A 23834-nucleotide genomic window follows, 5' to 3' on the forward strand; every position below is an offset into this window, starting at 1 on the left:
AGGGATAAAATTTTCCTACTGTTAATCTTATTTTATTTAGAATTATTTTTTATTGATAATTAAAATAATGTATTCTTTACAACATATCTATTTAGATTAATAATTGAAAAATATCATATTATAAAATATCAAAATATGTCACTAATTACCAATAACGAAAATCAAACATTTAAAACATTGCATGCTAGTGTTAGTATTCAATCCAAATATACTCCCACAATTGGTAAAGATCTCAGACAATCAAAATGTACTCTTACAAATGGTAAAGATATGTTAACATACATATTTTTAATTATTAAAAAATTTAAATTTAAAAATACGATTCTGAAATTCTTAAAAGATACTCCTTAAACTCAAAAAAAATAAAATTTATAAAAGTATGTGCTCTGTGTAAACCAAATTTTATATCACTCAAATGCAAGGCCCCATTCGTAAAAGAAAGTGATTAAACTCGCATAGATGATCTTCAAGAATTTGGAAAAAAATTTCATTAAAATATGTGCTTTATATCAGCCAAATGCACAGGCCCACTCAAGAAAGTGAGGGAAACAGAGGAAAATTGGCATCAATAATCATAAAAGGCATATGTGTCATTAAAATATGTGCACTATGTGAATTAAATGCAAAGACTCACTAAAAGAAAGAAAAATTTACCATGGTTGACCATGATTGGTATTATGAAGCCAAGGGAATAATAAACCATAGGGATTAATACTAAGAACCCAAGGGATTATAAACCTAAACGAATAATCCAAAAATTTCTCTTATGTGATTTCTACAGAAAGAATTTTCTTAATATATATTTATATTAATAATTGAAAAATATCATATTATAAAATATAAAATTATTTTACTAATTACCAATAACGAAAATAAAACATTTAAAACATTGCATGATAGTGTTAATATTCAATCCAAATATACTCCCACAATTGGTAAAGATCCAAATGTACCCTTACAAATGGTAAAGATGTGTTAAAATACATATATTTTTAATTATAAGAAAAAATAAATTTAAAAATACAACTTTGAAATTCCTAAAAGGTACTCCTCAAACTTAAAAAAATAAAACTTCATTGAAGTCTATGCTCTATGTCAACCAAATGTTATATCACTCAAGTGCAACGCCCCATTCGTGAAAGAAAGCCATTGAACTCACATAGATAATCTTCAAGAATACAAAAAAATGTATCATTAAAATATGTGTTTTATATCAGCCAAATGCACATGCCCACTCAAGAAAGTGAGGGAAACAAAAGAAAATTTACATCAATAATCATAAAAGCCATACGTGTCCCTCAAATATGTGCTCTATGTGGATTAAATGTAGAGACTTACTAAAAGAAAGCCATAATTTTTTCACGAATAATAAAAATATGTTATAGTCATAAGTTTTAATGTTTAAAACATTATTGGATAAAATATGAGTAGACTGTCATATTTTATGGAGTGTTTTTTATTGGATTTGGTTAAATTTTGTTTAGATATTTTTAAAATTATAAATTTAAATTGTGGAAATTTCAAAATTTAAGTGTTTTAAAGAAATTTTAAGCCAGTAATTATCATTAAAATTTGATACTTACAATCTCATTTCCAAGCATGTGTTTTACGGTAGCGACAACTAACAAAACCTAGTAGCTAAACATGGTAGGGAGAATGCATGCAATGGAAATAGAAAACCTAGTTTAACATTATGTTATAGAGAAAGCCCTTTTCCTCAAGGTATATAAAATTCGAAGTAGGAATATATATAAAAACACTGAGAGTTAAATAAAGTTGTCACATTCAATGCTATAATTTATGCACAAATAGTAAGTGTGCTTAGTGTCTGCACTTGCATTTCAATCAAAGATCAATGATTTACTATATCATGTAAACGGAATTGATTCCCACAATTAATGAATGCCAGCCAACCTTGTAATTTAATCATTGCAAATACAAACCCCATTGAAGCATAGCACACCTATGTACACCACAGAAAAAACCCTAAAGAACAAAATAGTGTCACAGTTGCATATGTAAGACATGAATTGGAGAAAAAACACTAGAGGAGCTCACAGGTGCAGATCACCAAGAGCTCCTACAAGCAAATACGCTGCTTCGGCTTCACATTAATCTCCCATAATAAATAGATATACTTAGTTAGGGATAGTAAATCAAATCCCTGAATGATAGGAACTGGATGTCCAAGAAAAGCACACTCACAACTACGTAACAATAATTACCTAATCTCCATTAATTCTAACACTCCCCCTTAATGGAGAAAGGGTTCTTAAACACACCTAATATGTCCCTAAACAAATCAAAGTTCAGTCTTCCCAGAGGCTTCGTAAATATATCAGCCATATTATCACAAGAATTACAATATTCAACACAGATCTCTTTGGACTGCACATTCTCCCTAACAAAATGAAATTGAGTGTCTATGTGCTTAGTGTTTTCATGAAACACAGGATTGTAGGCTAGTTTGATGGAAATTTGATTATCACAATTGATAACCGTAGCCTCTATTTGTTCTTCTCCTGCATCTTGGAGAAGTCTACGCAACCAAATTTCCTCACATGCTACTGCACACATAGCTTCATATTCTGCTTCTACTGAGGATAAGGCAACAATATGCTGCTTCTTGCTACACCAAGAGATGACCTCGGACCCAATGCAAAAGGCATAACCTGTGATTGATCTTCTATCATCTAAATTTCCTGCCCAATCAAAATCCGTATAACCTGTCAAATTAACATAAAATGAGTTAGAATATAAAACACTAAAGTCTAAAGTTCCTTGCATATAGCTTAGAACTCCTTTCACTGTAATCTAATGGTTCTCATGAGGTTGAGTCATGAACTGACTAAAAATACTCACTACATAGGCTATATTTGATCCTGTTGTAGTCAAATAGATAGGACTACCAACCAACTGTCTGTACAATGTTGCATCTGCATATTTCGAACCGTCATCCACCTGAAGACTGTTGTTCTATTGTAAAGGTATGAATGCATCCTTACACTCATCCATTTTGAATTTGGTTAACAAAATCTTAGCATACTTACCCTGGGACAAGAAAGTTTGGTTCGAATCTCTCCAAAATTCTAGACCCAAACAGTAATGCATTTATCCAAGGTCCTTCATTTCAAATTTCTGCGATAACTGCTGCTTGATTTCTTCAATGAGATTATCTCCACTCCATGTCATGATCAAATCATATACATATAAATAAATCAACACTATTTTTCCCTCATCATTAAGCACAGTATACAAATTGGGATCATTTTATAGCCATGCATGAGGAAAAATGAGTCACCTTCTTTTTGTACCATGATCTAGGATCCTGCTTTAAACCATATGAAGATTTATTTAATCTACATACTAAGTGCTCTTCTCCCTTCTTAACAAACCCTTCAGGATGCACTAAGTATACTTCTTCTTTTAAATCACCATTTAAGAAAGCAAATTTAACATCTAATTGATGTATTTTCCAATGATTCTTAGTGGCTAAAGCAATAATCAATCTAATGGTATTTAGTTTTGCAACAGGGGAAAATGTTTACTCAAAATCAATACCTTCTTTCTGGGAATACACCTTTTCCACCAACCTTGCTTTATGCTTATCAATAGACCCATCTGATTTAAATTTCAACTTAAATAACCATCTGCAACCTATGGGTTGTTTACCATTACGAAGTTTTACTAGATGCAACGTATTGTTCTTAATAATAGTTTCATATTCCTCTTTCATTACTTCCTTCCATTCAAAACTCTTACTAGCTTCATAAAAATTAGAAGGTTCCACAATGTTTAACATAACAATCATGAGCGCACAATCCCTATATCAAGCTGGTAACTGTTTTGGCCTGCTAGATCTCCTCAGCGGTGAGGTTTCAATTATTCTTCTATGTTCTTCTCTTTGTGGAATGAATTCAATTTCTTCCTCTTTATCCCGATACTTCTGTTGTTGTTGTTGTTGTTGTTGCTGACTGATCCTTATTTCACTATCCTCATCTGAAAGTAAGGGTACATGCCATTCTTCATTGTTTTGAACATGATTTCCATCATCAACTTGTTCATGGAATACTACATCTCTACTAACAAACACCTTGTGAGTAGAAGGATCAAACATTTTATAAGCCTTATACTCATTGCAGTATCCAATGAAGGTATATTTAATGGCCTTTGAGTCTAACTTCTTTTTGTTCTCTTTGTGAGCATGCGCAAAAGCTTTACAACCAAATATTCTAAGGTGACTTATTGTAGGCTTGAAGCCAAACAATGCTTCAAAAGGAGTTTTATAATCAAGACATTTAGTAGGACTCCTATTCATCAAATACACTACAGTATTGATAGCTTCTGCCCAAAAACCATTACTTAGATTCTTACCTTTCAACATACTGCGAGAACACTACACCAGTGTTTTGTTTTTCCTCTCAGCTACTCCATTCTGCTGAGGAATGTAAGGTGTTGTAAATTGCTGATGTATCCCATGCTCATTGTAGTATTTGATGAAAACCCCTTTCTTAAGTTTTCCACCTTGATCTGATCGAAGAATCTTGATGAACTTTCTTATCTGTTTCTCAATCATGTTTTTGAATTGCTTGAAATATTGAAAAGCATGACTCTTCTATTTAAGAAAATATACCCATGTGAATCTTGTACAATCATCAACAAAGATTAAAAAATAGTAGGCCCCACCTAACGATCTTGTCTGCATTGGGCCACATAAGTCAGTGTGTACAAGTTCGAGTATATCCCTCTGTTTCCTATCTTTAATAGTAGGAAATTCATCTCTATGTTGTTTACCGAATGCACATGCTTCACAATCGATATGCAACTTTTTCAAAACAGGAAGACCATCTACCATACCTTTGTTCTACAATAGAAGGTCACTGAAAGTTGATATGCCCAAGTCACTGATCCCACAAATTTTCAATAGACATATCCGATGACATCAAGGCTTGTTGTGGCATATTCTTCACATCCAGTTTGTAGAGTCTTCCTATGCGAATACCTATAGCAATAGGCTTCATCTAGTCCAACAAGTCTTTAATAATACAATGAGATTTAAAGAATTTTACCTTGAGATCCTGATATATAATCCTTGGTATAGAAATCAGGTTCTTCTTAATACTAGGAACATACCACACATTAGAGATATTCCTGATCTTTCCATCAGGTAGAGTAACAAGGACATCTACATGTCCCTTGATCTCATACCCTCTATTATCTCGAAGGTATAATTTTAGTCCAGTGTTGGATTCTCTAAAATTTCTGAATCATTGCTTTTTACCTGTCATATGTCAGGAGGCTCCAGAATCTACAACCAAATATCTGATTCATCCTCCTCTGTAGCTAATGCAGTCTCAGCCTCAGCCATAAACAATCTGATATCGTGATTTTGATCTTCATCTGCATCAACGAAATGACTTATGTTTGTACCTCTCCCCATCTGCCTTTTTATTATGGAAAAATTTAGCAATATGTCTTATTTTACCACAACAAAAGCATTTAGGAGCAGAGTCATGTTTATGCGAGGTCATAGTTTGTGGTGTCCTTTTTCTTGATGTGCTGCCTCTCCTGTGATCAGCCTCTGCTTTCCCTTTTGGCTTGAACTTTGTCATCAATTCAATATCTGGATTTTGAGGTTTGAGAGAAAACCTCCTTTCCTCTTCTTGTAGCAAAATCCTAGTGAGCTCTTCAAAGCTTGGAGGCTTTTCTCTTGCATTTAATCTGGTTATAAACATCTAATAATCATCCGTCATTCCGTTCATGGTAATTGTCACTAGATCATCATTTGGCACGTCTAACCGATATCAATTAATTAATCTTTAACTTCCTTTATTTGGGATATGAATAAAGAAACAGACTCATTCTCTTCCATCTTGATTGAGAGAATATTCTTCCTGAGGTACAAAGTTCGACTGGTGTTTCTAATCCCGTACATCTGTTTGAGAATCATCTATATATCATTCGTTGCCTTGCAATCTCGAATGCGCTGGATGATGCAATCTTTGACTGATAACTTAAGTAGCACCTTTTCCTTCATCTTCCTTTTCTCCCAGTGTTGAATTGTTGTATTCAATCCACCAGTTGCAGTAGTCGGCTTGACCTCATCACCGGTGGAAATGTCGTAGGCATTCTGTCCCTCAAGCAGAGTCTGAAGCTTAAATTTCCAATTTGTGTAATTGGAACCATCAAGTTTATTACTCTCATTGAGATAAGCTTAAGTGATTCGATTATTCATCTTGAATGAATAAAACCTTCAACAATTTAACAGCCCTTGAAAAATACCCTGAACACTGAGAATTTCCTCTCAAAAAATAATTGCCCTCTCACTCGATGTTGCCACAGTCACTGAGCTTCTCTTGGTCAATACACTTCCTCTACGCAAATGGCAGAGCAGCCATAGACTCCACACATTGCCCCTTCAACGTAGCAACGCTAGGAAAACTCCTCTCTGCCTCACAACCTTCCAAATGTTGTTGCACCCTACATTTGTAGCTCTGCTGGCATTACTTTTCGACTCAGGTTCAGCGCCAACTGCTACCACACAGGATCCTATGCTTTCCTCCACGCAGCCATATGATAGAGTGCTTCACCACATAGGTCTAGAGGCACGCATCCAACATGCAGTCCTCTCACGCAGCAACTAGGAGATTCGGCCTCCATGTAGCTATGTAGCCAAAAACAAGCAGAATTCTACCTCCTTCTCGACGCAGGCCTCCTACAGGTTGGTGCGAGCTCCTTTCACTCTCGCAGACTACACAACAGGCAGTTTTTTTGTTTAATCACACTTCTCTTCAACAATTAACCACAAGCTGTCTCGGCTATCTTTTTCACGTGGCAAAGCTGGGGCGATCTCCCCCTTCTACAGACAACCTCCTCAAAAGAAAATGCAATCCACCATTTTCCACACGGCTTTTAGGCACACGCAGCGTTAAAAAAATGCAGCGCAATCGTTGTAGCTATTTACCTCGCACCCACGACTTGTCACTGAGGTACAACAAAATCATACGACAATCCATCGCCGAGGTACACCAAAATCCTGCGACGATGCAACAAAATAAAAATGGGTGAAGTCCCCAAGAGTATCGTCGCTGATTACTCTTCAACTCCCCGCGGCGATGTCACATTCGTGAACTCACCATACATGCCTCTCCTTCCTACAGCTCTGATACCATATCAACAGTTGCATATGGAAGACATGAATTGGCAAACAACACTAGAGGAGCTCACAGGTGCGGATCACGAAGAGCTCCTACAAGCAAATATGCCGCTTCGGATACACTTAGTTAGGGATAGTAAATCAAATCCTTGAATGAGAACTGAATGTCCAAGAAAAGTACAATCACAACTACTTAACACTAGTCACCTAATCTCCATTAATTCTAACAAAGAATCCATTCATGGATGGATATAATTGTAAGAAAAGGATGCATCTTGTTCTTAAGTTTCCCTATTCCACTTTTCGATTCTGGCCCTCCTCTCTACAGTCCCATCCTTGATTGGGCTTCGATTCTGCCTCGGGCTGCAGCGCTACGTCCTTCTAACAACGCTTCGTTGCATGTCTTTATCACTGCTTCTATAATCTTGATCGCCATACCTCCCCTTGTTCCCGCAGTCATTATACAGGTGAGACTGAGGAGAAGGGAGTGGACTCACACTTTGGCTCCTGCTCAAGCTACGATGACCATTGAACCTCCGAAATCGGTCAAACAGCTTTCTGAACAAATCATTATTTATCTTCTTGAAATGCATGAAATTGTAGTAACCACCTAGGTTGCATTTATTTGCTTCAAATTTCCTACACGTAGCTTCACAAAAATCTATAACAGGGGAAAAATCAACAATAATTAGCCAACCGTAATAAAAGCTACCTTGCATGGCCTTGAAAGCGACCGCCGCCTATTGTTCTTCTTTAAAATAGATGTAAACATTTTCGACCATGTGATCAGCAAGGTTACCAGAAGTATTTATGTTTTCGATCTCCTTGAACTTGTTAAGCTCCTCGAAAATGTCTTCAAAAAATGTTGGGTATTTTTGATGGGGAAAATACCAAAAACCAAGAAAATAAAACACAAAGGCAATGCTCTGTTTTACTTTACTCCAGGATCTTTTTGTGCACAGGAAGACTTAAAAAAAATTTCACTGAGAGAGAGTATTTCACCATCATAAAACATTCTATTCATTAAAACCTAATACAAACTTCATCCTCTTTTTCTGAGAGGGATTTACCACTGTAAAATCCTTTTTATATTCACTGCTGTGAAAAACAACTTACTGCTGTAACAAAAGTTTACATAAGTTTACTGCTGTAAAAAAATTTACACAGGCTTACAAAAATGCGCTCATGGATATTACAAAATCTTCAGCACACAAAACATTCTCATTTCACCACCGTTCCATTACAAAAGTCAAGAGAGAACTTTACAAAATATATTTTGAGCACTGCTGTGCATACATCTCTGGTTCTCTCTCGTTGCTGCGAACACCAGTTGTTCTTTTCCTCCCGTGTGCAACAACCACACAATAAAAGTCAACACACAAAACATATATACGAGCTCCCTTTTTTTGTATTATGTTTCGTAAAAAAACGACCATACCTATCTTTAAATGCTCCATACCTTTGACATAAAAAAAACTTACGTGCTATATAAAAAAAAACATATATTGAAACGTGCCCATACCCATATTTAAAAGGGCCACCTAAATCTACGTATCAATATTAAATTCCATAACTCTTCTTCTACGGCGGTCAAACTCAAAAATTTAATCCACGCAAGCCTTTTAATGCACCTCGTATGCAGCTTTGGTGGATCAACGGTGGAGAGCGATGGAGTAAATCCGACGGTGGAGAAAGATATCGGAAGCCACTTTAATGCTGAGCTTTACCTCCCGATATGTCAGAGATGCTGATGTCAGGTGAGAGCCACGCGTCTTCACCAAATCGCATCGGAGCCAAAAATACGGAAACTGCTTTTCGCTGGATGGCGGTGCGATATCCCTCAAGCTGGTTTGTGGTTTCATGCTGGCGGTTTTGGGGAGCGCAGTACGGCTGCGTTGAAATTACATTTTCAACACTCCCCTTTAATTTCAACAGCTGGGCATTCGGTCATACCGAGACACTTTCTCAAAAATTCAAAGCTTTTCTGATCAAGTGGCTTTGTCAAGATGTCTGCAACCTGTTCTTGAGTCCTGCAATGTTCTAGGACAATTTCTCCATTGTTCACCAATTCTCTGATGTAGTGAAACCTTGTATCAATGTGTTTCGTTCTCTTATGAAACACTGAATTCTTTGACAATGCAATAGCTGAGCTATTGTCACAAAAGATCACTGTCGCTTTTTCCTGCTCTTGGCCTAAGCTTCTCAACATCCTTCTCATCCACACTGCTTGACATGCTGCTGTTGTAGCTGCCACATATTCAGCCTCTGCTGTAGACAATGCTACAATGGACTGCTTCTTAGAAGCCCATGAAATGGCTCCTGAACCCATATGAAATACATAACCGGAAGTGCTCTTCCGATCATCTACACTTCCAGCCCAATCGCTATCAGTGTATCCAACCAAATCTGAATGTTCTGAGGCATGATATAAAATTCCAAACATTTTGGTACCTTTGACATACCTCAAAATTCTCTTTGTTGCCTGCCAATGTGCCTCCTTCGGCCTCTCCATGAATCTGGAAATCAAACTAACAACATACATTAAATCAGGCCTAGTTGCTGTTAAATACATAAGGCTGCCCACAATGCTTTTATACAAGCTAGGATCAAAATCCTTGCTGCTGTCCTCTCTGCTGAGCTTTAATCCCATCACTGTGGGAGTGATTGCTGCCTTGCACTCTTGCATGTTAAATCTGCCCAAAACTTGATTTACATATCTTGTTTGAGATATAAAAATTCCTTTTTCATTTTGATCTACTTCTATGCCTAAGAAGTATCTCAACAAACCCATGTCAGTCATTTCAAATTCATCCTTCATGACTGATTTAAAATTCTTAATGAGCTGATCATCATTACCTGTGAAAATCACATCATCAACATACAAGACAACAATTAAAATTTTACCATCTTTTTCTTTGATGTAGACTGTGGGTTCTCCTTCACACTTGTCGAATTCATTATCCAATAGATATGAATATATCCTGCTGTACCATGCTCTTGGCGCTTGCTTCAGCCCATAAAGAGCTTTCTTCAATCTGCACACTTTGTGCTCTTCACCTTTCTTCTCATAGCCGAGAGGCTGTTCAACATAAACCTCTTCTTTTAACACTCCATTTAGGAATGCTGATTTCACATCCATTTGGTAGACTTTCCATTTGTTTTGAGCTGCTATGGACAACACTATTCTCACGGTTTCCATTCTTGCAACCGGGGCGAAAGTCTCCTCAAAATCTCTTCCATACTGCTGCTTGTAGCCTTTGACAACCAGCCTTGCTTTATGCCTTTCAATCTTGCCTTCAGCATTTCTCTTGGTCTTGTAGACCCATTTCACACCAATGACTTCTTTGCCTTTTGGTAACTCAACCAAATCCCATGTTTTGTTTCTCTCTATGGCATTGATCTCCTCATCCATAGCTTCTATCCATTTCCTATCTTTAATTGCATCTTCGAAATGAATAGGATCATCAACATGACAAAACAAGGCAAATAAGGAATTCATTCCTTCATCATAAATGTCACTTAGATTTCTAAATTTCTTACCTCTTTCACTTGGTGTGCAAGTGCTTGAGGATGCACTTGAATTTCCTCCTTGTGGTGTGCTTGGAGAAGCACTCTCATTAATCCTCAATGGTGTCCCTTGCTGTCCTTGTGTTGGCGCTGCTGTTTGGGGATGTACTTCAGCCACTTCCTCTTCATCTTCATCATGAGACAAACAGCTCTTGACATTCACTGTTTTCTCTATGCTTCCATCCCAAGCTTCCTCCTCAATGAATTGAACATCCCTGCTTACAAAGAACTTCTTGGTAGATGGGATGTACAACCTGTAGGCTTTGGATTCATCACTGTATCCAATGAAGATGCATTTCTCCCCTTTGCTGTCCAACTTCCTCCTTAGCTGATCTGGTATGTGTGCATAGGCCACACACCCAAAAACTCTCAAGTGGATGACACATTGCTTTCTCCCACTCCATGCCTCTTCTGGCACTTTGTTCATGACTGCTTTTGTAGGACACCTGTTCAATATATAAACTGCACAATGTACAGCTTCAGCCCAATACTCATTTGGCAAATGCTTTGCCTTCAACATGCTCCTTGCCATCTCCATGATGGTTATGTTTTTCCTTTCAGCAACTCCATTTTTCTGCGGAGTGTACCGAGTTGTGAACTGTTTATGTATTCCATTTTCTCTACAAAACTTTAGGAATTCATTTGAGATATACTCACCTCCTCTATCAGTTCTCAATACTTTTATGTGCAGCCTGCTTTGCTTCTCCACAAGTGCTTTGAAATTTTGGAATTTCTCAAAGACTTCACTTTTGTTCTTGAGGAAATATATCCAAGTCTTTCTTGTAAAATCATCAATGAATGTCAAGAAATATAGGCTGCCAGCTAATGATGGAGCTTGCATTGGTCCACACAAATCTGAGTGGATAATCTCTAAGGGTGTCTTTGCCCTTATGCTTTTCCCTGATGGAAAATTTTCTCTATGTTGTTTGCCCAATATACAACCTTCACAAAGGCTGTCCGGCTTCTCTATCAATGGTAATCCCTTTACCATTCCTTTTCTGCTCAATAAGTTTAGACCTCCAAAATTTAGATGCCCGAATCTCAAGTGCCATAACCAGTTCTCATCCTTTGGCACGCTTTGGAAGGCCTCTTGGGTGACTGCTGCCATTTCCCTTTTGTTCTTCATGTCTACCCTGATCCGGAGAGGGAACATCCTGTTCCTTGTCATCTTCACTTCAGCAATGCATCTTTTTCTGGGTGGTATATCCATGATGGTGCACACATCATTTACAAAGTAAACATTGTAACCCTTTTGGATAAGCTGTCCAACACTCAATAGGTTACATCTCATTTCGGGGACATAGTAGACATCTGCTATGGTTTTCCTTTCTCCTTGTTTTGTAAATATTTTTACCTCCCCTTTTCCCATAACAGACACTTTACTATCAGTTCCTAGTGTGACCTCTGATTTCAAATTCCGATTTAAGGCTGAAAAGACGGCTATATTCCCTATCATATGGTTGCTGCAACCTGAGTCTAAAAACCATATGTCCTCACTATGTGTTTCAGCCATGTTACAAGCTAACAGGACATTTTCTTGACTATTGTTTTCTCTTCTAACATTTGCATTTTGTCTGCTGTTCTTATCATGTTGTTTCTTTCTACAATCACTAGCATAATGTCCATACTTTTTGCAATAATAGCATTGAACATTAGATTTATCATACCTTTGTCCTTGAGCCTGATACTGATCTCTTTGTTGGCTGCTGCCTTGACCTTGGTTCTGATTTGGATTGCTGCCTCTTCCTTGTGCATTTGATGGGCTGTTCCTTCCACCTCTGTTCTGGCTTCTGCCTCTTCCTCTTCGGTTTCCTCTTCCTTGACCTCTTCCTCTTCCAAAGGACATCTGGGTCTTGAAGGCTTGCTCAAGAGATGAGTTTTCATTCCTACTGAACCTCTGCTCATGTGTTATCAGTGATGCATGTAGCTCATCAACTGAATAGTTTGAGAGATCCTTTGTCTCTTCAATGGTGGTGACTATGGCATCAAACCTTGAGGGTAAGACCCTCAATATTTTCTCCACAATCCTTCTATCTTCAATGGTTTCTCCATGAGTTCTCATTTGTGTGATTACACCAATCACATGAGTGAAGAATGAGTCAATGTTATCTGACTCCTTCATGCACAGATTCTCAAAATCCTTTCTCAGCAATTGTAGTTTTGTTGTCTTCACTCTCTCCATGCCTTGATAGGCTGTCTTAAGGGTTTCCCATGCTTCATTTGCTGTCTTAGTTGCTGCTAACCTTGGAAATATACTCTGGTCTACTGCTAGATACAACAACACACGGGCTTTTGAATCCTTCTTCCTATTGCTCTTCAGCAGATCCTTCTCTCCCTGAGTTAATGCATTGAACTCAGTTTCATCTGCTGGTTCTTCAAAACCATCTTCAACTACTTCCCATAAGTCTTGGGAAGCAAGCAAGGCTTTCATAGTTATTGACCATTAGTCATAGTTATTCCCATTAAACTGTGGGAGCTGGGTATTAAACATACCCATACCAGTGCTTGTGCTAGCCATTCCTTGACTGTGTATTTTAAAAACTGACTGTCTCTTCAATAACAAACAAGATAGCTATGAAGAATACCTGAATCCTTCGTTGTCTAAGTCTTCTGTCTGCTTGAGAAGTTTTGCTGCAGCAACAACCTTCTCCCTTCAGCTTCTTTAACTTCTTTAAAGAGCCTGGTCCTGCTCTGATACCACTGTTGGGTATTTTTGATGGGGAAAATACCAAAAACCAAGAAAATAAAACACAGAGGCAATGCTCTGTTTTACTTTACTCCAGGATCTTTTTGTGCACAGGAAGACTTAAAAAAAATTTCACTGAGAGACAGAGTATTTCACCATCATAAAACATTCTATTCATTAAAAACTGATACAAACTTCATCCTCTTTTTCTGAGAGGGATTTACCACTGTAAAATCCTTTTTATATTCACTGCTGTGAAAAACAACTTACTACTGTAACAAAAGTTTACATAAGTTTACTGCTGTAAAAAAATTTACACAGGCTTACAAAAATGCGCTCATGGATATTACAAAATCTTCAGCACACAAAACATTCTCATTTCACCACCGTTCCATTACAAAAGTCAAAACAGAACTTTACAAAGTATATTTTGAGCACTGCTGTGCATACATCTCTGGTTCTCTCTCGCTGCTGCGAACACCAGTTGTTCTATTCCTCCCGTGTGCAACAACCACACAATAAAAGTCAACACACAAAACATATATACGAGCTCCCTTTTTTTTGTATTATGTTTCGTAAAAAAACGACCATACCTATCTTTAAATGCTCCATACCTTTTACATAAAAAAAACTTACGTGCTATATAAAAAAAAACATATATTGAAACGTGCCCATACCCATATTTAAAATGGCCACCTAAATCTACGTATCAATATTAAATTCCATAACTCTTCTTCTACGGCGGTCAAACTCAAAAATTTAATCCACGCAAGCCTTTTAATGCACCTCGTATGCAGCTTTGGTGGATCAACGGTGGAGAGCGGTGAAGTAAATCCGACAGTGGAGAAAGATATCGGAAGCCACTTTAATGCTGAGCTTTACCTCCCGATATGTCAGAGATGCTGATGTCAGGTGAGAGCCACGCGTCTTCACCAAATCGCATCGGAGCCAAAAATACGGAAACTGCTTTTCGCTGGATGGCAGTGCCATATCCCTGAAGCTGGTTTGTGGTTTCATGCTCGCGGTTTTGGGGAGCGCAGTACAGCTGCGTTGAAATTACATTTTCAACAAAAAAGTCCTCAAAATGTTCCTAGACTTTGTGAAGATCCATGGCCTGACCCTGTGGATCCAGGCCAGAGGTGATCATGTCGCGCATCTTGATACATGTTTGATAATACAAGCATGACAAATATGTTTGGCCTATTGTGCAGACGTCAAAAACAATCTCAATCCAATCCAATATCTGGTACAGTATAATCCAACAGGTGGGAAATGGCATTTCAATTTCAAACGCCTTCATTAAACCAACAATGTATCATAAAATCAGTAGTGGATCCGAGACATGGCATGGCATTTTAGATTACATGGCCACGTTTGCGCAATCAATAAAATGTCTTTAGGTATCTCAAATCCATATTACCAGTGGCAATATGCGTAATGCTTCATGCTCTCTCGTGCCTGAGCCGCCAATCTGCGACCCAGACGAAGCATCTACTGGAATATTCCATTGAGAATAAATCTACGACATTCATTTAAAACATAAAATAAAAATCAACGGCACCCCATGGGCCCATCCACCTTCGGTCGATATAGGAATGCCTATGATGAACAAGCCCAACGTGCATGATGTATTAGAGGTCTCAATGGTTCTTCCGAGTATTTAATAGTGGAAATTTGAGATCATCTTGAAATTTTCGAAAATACTTTATATATCCACACAATTTACATGTAATACCAAGCAATAATATCTTCAAACTTGCTGGTATATTATGTAGTATCATTGCAATATATTTAAGGCGGCTTTGTTTACCGAGGTTAAAATTTTATGGAGAAATATTTTTCTGGGTCAAAATCTGGCGAAGAAAAAAAAATATAATATGGGTTGTTTGAATCTTATAATGATGGTGGAAATGGATTCAACATCAGCTAGAACATTGTGGCACCCAAAATATTGAATCTATACTATTGTAATTAGTATTTTCAAAAAACTATGTTAGATTTATTCAAAATATTACCTAAATTTCTATTATTTTCTAAAGAAATTGTGAGCTCTATAAAATACGACTATACATAAAGGACAAAACAGAAAATAAATCCACTCACTATTATTTTCAGGGTAACTCACTATACTATTAAAAAAGAAAATAAATCCACTCACTATTATTTTCATGGTAACTCACTATACTATTAAGATTATTTTGAGTTCTGCACAGGGAGAGACACACAACTTGATGGAAAAGTACAACTTAAATTAATATTAAAAACCAAATACAGCTAACTTATACCATAATTTATTGTGGGTTTGTTTTTATTGTGGTGATGCTCCATCGTCATTCTTCTCACCCCATTGGTCCCTTCAACTTTCTTAAACTTATTCCACTGGTTTCCTTTCGTACATATCTACTGCCCTTTTCTTGCTACTCTCCATCGATGTAGGCCCTAATATCTGAATGAAAGCACCAAGAATGTTTGCTAGAGAGTTCTGTAATTCCTTCAATAGTTCCATAAATTTACCCGATTTGCAATCTATGCTCTTGCACAATTGGCAAGATGTGTTCCCTGTCACCACCTTCCGATCCATCTCTTCTCCATTTTCCATCACCTCATCTTCTTCTTTATTTTCTTAATCGAGATTATTTATTACTTCAGCTACACCTTGCCTTGTTGTAATAGTTGTGCAATCTTGATTTAGTTTAACAAATAGTCAACTACTACATATCTTTTAAACCTAGTTCAACTACACCTAATGTTATATATATGTCACATTAGAATTGGTGTATGCTACTGAAGATCAAGATTTCTGGATGGCTTTTGTTGAGGAACAAGATTCTATCCTAGGACAACCTCCACAGAATAGGTTTCCATGGACGTGGATGTCGTTGTACTTGAAAGAAATCATACAAAGATTCCTATCATCTCTTCATCACTTCCTGGGTCTCAAGATTTCTCTGGCATAAGGTAACTTTCCTATTTTCCATTTTATCTATTTGTATGTGCCCCTCGCTTGAATTTTGTATACTTGATTTTCTTTCAGCACAGAAAACCTTCAGAACACTCTCCTTATTTATTATGTGGATTATCTGGTGATCTTGCAACTCGGTCATATTTTAGGATAGGCCCCTCGAACGGGACAAAATATGTTATACCATTTGTACATTTTTCATGGAATATGGTCCATCTCCCATCTATTCTCAGCGTTAGATTCTGGATCCCTCCTTGCTAGGCTTGAACCTTCTTACTAGATTTTTGGATGGCATGACTAACTCTGAAGGAAGTGGATGTAGGGTGCATATCCTTCTTCAAGAAAACATAAATGTATTCATGTTCTCGTCCTGTGGCCTTTGAGCCAACACTTGGGCTGAAATTACAGTGATGTGGGGATCGCTTCTTTGTGCTATAAGAATTAGTATCGACTATTTACATGTTTTTGGCTACTCTAAAGCATCATATGATTGGATTAATGATAAATCAAAATTTTCCCTCCTCTTTTATGCAACTAGATGTGTCGGATCAAAGTCTTGTAATCATGGTTTACATAAGTACATTTTACACACATTTGCAGGTCACAAAACATTGTGGTAGATAATCTTTCCAAATATGGCCTCCTCAGCAATGTGGGCATCATTCATTTTCAAGTTATGATTGAGGATATAGCTCCTTCAAAACAAACATCCCAAAGATCCCTCCAATAACTCCGAAGTAATTTAACAAAAACTTCAGAAATAAAACAACCCTGAACAAAACAGGCTGACATTAAAATTTTAGACTTCAACATAGCACATTCCTTTTAAAGCCAGGGAGTACAAACCCTAGCTCAGACATCTCATCTTTTTGCCATACCCTGATGGGTAGCTCACCGGAGAGACAGCGCACCGCCCCTCCTCACCTCTCCCATCACCCCTCGAAAAACATGAAACGTAGATCGTTACTACACATGAGACTAGGGACCGACTTGTGGGAACCTCATTTCCAGGATGATGACAGATATCAGGATTCATCCTACTACTACTACTCTCAGTTCATGGAGGTTATCCATCAAGGGGTAGGATACAGATTCACGGATGACATTAGGGAGTCAAGACTAAGCTCTGCTTGCCTAAATGGGAGGTTTACCACGCTGGTAACTACCATATGGGAGGATGACCACACAGTAACTACCGTGTGTACCTGTAGGGAGTAGACATGACTCTCAACCTCAAGGTTGTCCATCATTTGGTTAGGGAGCAAGGCAGCTTACAGCAGCTATTAGGTTACCACCCTGCCTAAGTGGGCCTACAGGGCTACCAGGTTTTCTCTCCCAGCCTCCTAGTGTTGGTAGTGGTTGTCCCTTGGCCGATCATCTATATTGAAGTTCTTGATTTCAAACCCTTAAGGGTAACACATTTGGTATATGACTTTCAGCTTCCTCCTTCCAGCTTCCACGTGACTTCAAGCTTCCAGCTTCCTGCTTCCAGACTCTCAACAAACCAGCTTCCCTCTCTCTATGCTTCCTCCTTCAGCCCCCCTCCTTATTGCTACTGTTTTTTGTCTTTTTTAGATTCTATAAATATTCTGGCATGATACGGCCATTAGAATGGAATTTATTTTAGGCTTAGAGGGGGTATTACTTATATCATTTTGGTGTGTATACACTTAAATTTTAATGAAAATCATTTGAATTTTTTGATAGTCTAATTAGGAATATTTTAATATTAATGTGAATTTTATAATATATGTTCCGATTTTTGGGGGATATTAATCAATATTTCACTTTTGTATTATACCTATAGCTTCATTCTTCTTTGTTTTTTATTCATTTTATTTTAAATATAATCTATGTTATTTACTGCAGAGAGAGAGGCTTGAGGGGGTGCACACTCACTATTCATATGGTGAGGGATTTCTCCTTGCCTTTGAAACATTTCTTGAGAGCAGGCAGCACTCACTATAACGTGAAAACGCTCGACCAGGCCACCCAATAAGCATCAAGGAAGAAAAACCTCCGCCTCAGGGGATTGGGGTGGGTGGGTAAATAGTGGTCGAGCCTACTTGCGCATCCTGAAAATGGAAAAATAGGAGCTAAAAGTTCAAAAAGCTCCGCCAAGGTGAAAAAGGAAAGCCTCAATTTTGAACCAAGGCTTGACATCTGTCACTTCAGTTGGGAAAAAAGTATCCTTCCCCACATATTCTGCTCTTCTTCACCTCCTTCCCCATATCTTATGCTATTAAGAGTCTCCTTACCTTCTCTATATTGCATGAATGATATCTGTTTCTATTACTAATGTGACTGTACTCCTAATTCCCGAAGGCAATATCAGGGTCTGGAAAGTCACCAGGTTGGAAATATAACCAAATGGAAGCGAAACCTGACCGATCAAGAAGTCATTATCATACTTCCCTTCTTAAGAAGGGAGTCGTTAGAAGGACTGACTGACCAAGATATTCTATATGTTGCCATCAAATCCTGTCTTTTCGAGCGGCTTCGGCACTGTCTCTTTCACCGCGAGAACTAGGGACTCTATGCACGCAATTTGACTTTCAGCAGGGGTTTCTTTTGAGAATCCATCGCCAAACAGCCACTTGATAGACTTCAAGAGATCCAACAAGTCACCATGAAATCCTCACAATTAGTCTTAGATGAACGAGCCCGCTTCCCTCTTCCGGGCTCCTACAGTTATTTCATTTACTTACTTCTTCCTACCAGGCACATCCGAACGGGAAACTCCCAACTGCCTACATACCTCCCCTTTCGTGGCACAGTCTTGGACAAATGAAAATTCCTTCAAGCTCAATGGACACACATAGATGCTTAGGGACGTTCACCTCAAGCACACAATGGAACCTAAAGAGGGAGGTTCGTAACACAGCGAATCCACGGTTAGCTACACTTGATTCAGTTCCACACCTAACTGCTTGCTGATCGATATCTCTTGTGCCTTACTGATATCTCGATTGATACCCGGATCTCTCTTTCGACCTTACAACGATGAACTTCATGGGGCTGTCTTCCTTCCTTGTCTTAAGCAGGGGAGAAATTAGCAGGGGAGAAATCGTTTCAATTGGCAGTAAGTGAAACTCCTATTATCTACTGAGCTAAGTCAGGTAAGCTAAGTATAGAAGTATAAGTGGATATTTTATACCCTAGCCACTACTACTTAAGACTAATAGGAAAGGGAGCAGACAGGGGCTCAGAACACTGATGGAAGTCCAGGGAGGGTAAGTCGGTTCATTCCCTCTCGTCTCATGGGAACGATGGGAAAAATTCATATACCAAATGTGTTACCCTTAAGGGTTTGAAATCAAGAACTTGAATATAGATGACCGGCCAAGGGACAACCACTGCCAACACTAGGAGGCTGGGAGAGAAAACCTGGTAGCCCTACAGGCCCACTCAGGCAGGGTGGTAACCTAATAGCTGTTGTAACCTGCCTTTCTCCCTAACCAAATGATGGACAGTCGTGAGGTTGAGAGTCATGTCTGCTCCCTACAGGTCCACACGGTAGTTACTGTGTGGTCATCCTCCCATACGGTAGTTACCAATGTGGTAAACCTCCCATTTAGGCAAGCAGAGCTTAGTCTTGACTCCCTAACATCATCCCTGAATCTGTATCCTACCCTTGATGGATAACCTCCATGAACTGAGAGTAGTAGTAGTAGGATGAATCCTGATATCCATCATCATCCTGGAAATGAGGTTCCCACAAGCCGGTCCCTAGTCTCATGTGTAGTAAAGATCTATGTTTCATGTTGTTCGAGGGGTGATGGGAGAGGTGAGGAGGGGCGGTGCGCTGTCTCTCCAGTGAGCTTCCCATCAGGGTATGGCAAATGGATGAGATGTATGAGCTAGGGGTTGTACTCCCTGGCTTTAAAAGGAATGTGCTATGCTGAAGTCTAAAATTTTAAAGTCAGCCTGTTCTGTTCAGGGTTGTTTTATTTCTGGAGTTTTTGTTAAATTACTTCGGAGTTATTGGAGGGATCTTTGGGATGTTTGGTTTGAAGGTGGGGTGATGAGGCTCCATCAAGGCTGGCCGAAGGTTCAAGGATCAAGGCTGGCCAAATTCAATCGGATTTGCCCTCTAAATAGGCCTTAAACTATATTTAGGTATTCTTAAGCCTTATTGATCCTTATTATGCTTTACCTGCTGCTTCCCCAGATAAATCCCCTAGCTAATTCCTGGCAAAAGATACAGGATCTGAAAATAGAAAACTTATTTGACCAATGAAATTCTCTTTGAGTAATTGCCTCGATTCAGAATCATTTTTATTTTTCTATCCGAGAACTAATAGGAAATAGATACATTACATGGGGAAAGTCGTGTGCAATGAGAATTGCAAGCACGGTTTGGGGAGAGATTTCTCGCTCTTGCTGATACTGAAGAGCAGATCATCCACTCCATCCGACGAGCTCCGGGTTCGAGTCCCTAGCAACCTGGATCAAATTTCTGATAGGTACCTTTGTGCACTTATTCTGGTTCTGGATCTAGTCAAGTTTTTTTAATATTTGTTTCTACTCACAGGGAACGAACTATCGCACTACGGGTTCTCCAGAAAGGTGATAAATAATTGATATTCCACTCCTATAAATTTATTAATAATTTGGTTCCATAATTGCGTTGCACTTCGTTATAGAGTAAAAAAAAATACTTATTCGATCTTATCTGTTCCCATTCCAATTGATCTTCTATTTCTGGAACCAAGAATAAATAATTTGATGGAGTATCTAACCACAGATAGGTCTATAGAGTGTGGAATATATCTAAAAAAGATAGAGTCTATCTAAAATACCTCTATATTCCAGCTTCCAGCTTCCAGGACTCTATAGGACTCTGACACCATCCTATCTTGACACTCTCACACCCTCAACAAAATCTTGGGTGTGACTTCCTCCTTCCAGCTTCCTGCTTCTAGCTTCCAGGTGACTCCAAGCTTCCAGCTTCCTGCTTCCAGACTCTCAACAAACCAGCTTCCCTCTATCTATGCTTCCTCCTTCAGCCCCCCTCCTTATTGCTATTGTTTTTTGTCTTTTTCAGATTCTATAAATATTCTGGCATGATACAGTCATTAGAATGGAATTTATTTTAGGCTTAGAGGGGGTATTACTTATATCATTTTGGTGTGTATACACTTAAATTTTAATGAAAATCATTTGAATTTTTTGATAGTCTAATTAGGAATATTTTAATATTAATGTGAATTTTATAATATATGTTCCCCTTTTTGGGGGATATTAATCAATATTTCACTTTTGTATTATACCTATAGCTTCATTCTTCTTTGTTTTTTATTCATTTTATTTTAAATATAATCTATGTTATTTACCGCAGAGAGAGAGGCTTGAGGGGGGGATATATCTTTTAAAAAGTCATATACCAAATGTGTTACCCTTAAGGGTTTGAAATCAAGAACTTGAATATAGATGATCGGCCAAGGGACAATCACTACCAACACTATGAGGCCGGGAGAGAAAACCTGGTAGCCCTGTAGGCCCACTCAGGCAGGGTGGTAACCTAATAGCTGCTATAAGCTGCCTTGCTCCCTAAGAAAATGATGGATAGCCGTGAGGTTGAGAGTCATGTCTGCTCCCTACAGGTCCACACGGTAGCTACTGTGTGGTCATCCTCCCATACGGTAGTTATCAGTGTGGTAAACCTCCCATTTAGGCAAGCAGAGCTTAGTCTTGACTCCCTAACGTCATCCGTGAATCTGTATCCTACCCCTTGATGGATAACCTCCATGAACTGAGAGTAGTAGTAATAGGATGAATCCTGATATTCGTCATCATCCTGGAAATGAGGTTCCCACAAGCCGGTCCCTAGTCTCATGTGTAGTAACGATCTACGTTTCATGTTGTTCAAGGGGTGATGGGAGAGGTGAGGAGGGGCGGTGCGCTATCTCTCCGGTGAGCTGCCCATCAGGGTATGGCAAAGGGATGAGATGTCTGAGCTAGGGGTTGTACTCCCTTTCTTTAAAAGGAATGTGCATAGATGCTGAAGTCTAAAATTTTAATGTCAGCCTGTTCCGTTTAGGGTTGTTTTATTTCTAGAGTTTTTGTTAAATTACTTCGGAGTTATTGGAGGGATCTTTGGGATGTTTGGTTTGAAGGTGGGGTGATGGGGCTCCATCAAGGCTGGCCAAATTCAATCGGATTTGCCCTTTAAATAGGCCTTAAACTTAGTAAAGGATCAATAAGGCTTAAGAATACCTAAGCCTTATTGATCCTTTACTAAGTTTAAGGCCTATTTAAAGGGCAAATCCGATTGAATTTGGCCAGCCTTGATCCTTGAACCTTCAGCCAGCCTTGATGGAGCCCCATCACCCCACCTTCAAACCAAACATCCCAAATATCCCTCCAATAACTCCGAAGTAATTTAACAAAAACTCCAGAAATAAAACAACCCTGAACATAATAGGCTGACATTAAAATTTTAGACTTTAGCATAGCACATTCCTTTTAAAGCCAGGGAGTACAACCCCTAGCTCAGACATCTCATCCCTTTGCCATACCTTGATGGGCAGCTCATCGGTGAGACAGCGCACCGCCCGTCCTCACCTCTCTCATCACCCCTCGAACAACATGAAACGTAGATCGTTAGTACACATGAGACTAGGGACCGGCTTGTGGGAACCTCATTTCCATGATGGTGACGGATATCAGGATTCATCCTACTACTACTCTCAGTTCATGGAGGTTATCCATCAAGGGGTAGGATACAGATTCACAGATGATGTTAGGTAGTCAAGACTAAGCTCTGCTTGCCTAAATGGGAGGTTTACCACACTGGTAACTATCGTATGGGAGGATGACCACACAGTAAGTACCGTCTGGACCTGTAGGGAGCAGACATGACTCTCAACCTCACGGCTGTCCATCATTTGGTTAGGGAGCAAGGCAGCTTACAGCAGCTATTAGGTTACCACCCTGCCTAAGTGGGCCTACAGGGCTACCAGGTTTTCTCTCCCAGCCTCCTAGTGTTGGTAGTGGTTGTCCCTTGGCCGATCATCTATATTCAAGTTCTCGATTTCAAACCCTTAAGGGTAACACATTTGGTATATGACTTTTTTAAATGGATTACTGCCATGTAGTAATATCTCCGAAAGAGTATCTAAAAGCATATTTTCAATATATTTACACCATCCAAAGGTAAAAAACCAGGGCATATATGTTTTCAACAAATCCCATTTTCAAAAAATACTATCTATTTGAGAGATCCTATAAATATTTTGTTCCTCTTTAGATGAATTAGAAAGGGTACTCCTTCCATCTATGTCTTTGTTTACTATTTTGTTTTTTAAACATTCAGTTACAAACCAATCTTGAATACGACGTAAAATTTCCTCGTTCTTATTGGAAAACATTTCGGATAGTAAGTCATCTTGATAAGATCGAGTTTGAATAAGACCCACGTTTGAACTGAAACCCCTTTTAAAGCACCGATCAAAGTTGTT

The 23834-nt window shown here is 38.6% G+C and overlaps 1 pseudogene; it reads right to left on the minus strand.

The window, feature by feature from the left end:
• Window positions 1–7437: 7437 nt before the first annotated feature.
• On the minus strand, window positions 7438–23050 carry LOC149145485 (splicing factor U2af small subunit B-like; annotated as a pseudogene).
• Window positions 23051–23834: the final 784 nt, after the last annotated feature.

The sequence above is a fragment of the Pinus tabuliformis genome, chromosome X (genome assembly GCF_031772625.1).
Source record: "Pinus tabuliformis cultivar Carrire ecotype Pingquan chromosome X, CPIR1, whole genome shotgun sequence".
Classification (NCBI taxonomy): domain Eukaryota; kingdom Viridiplantae; phylum Streptophyta; class Pinopsida; order Pinales; family Pinaceae; genus Pinus; species Pinus tabuliformis.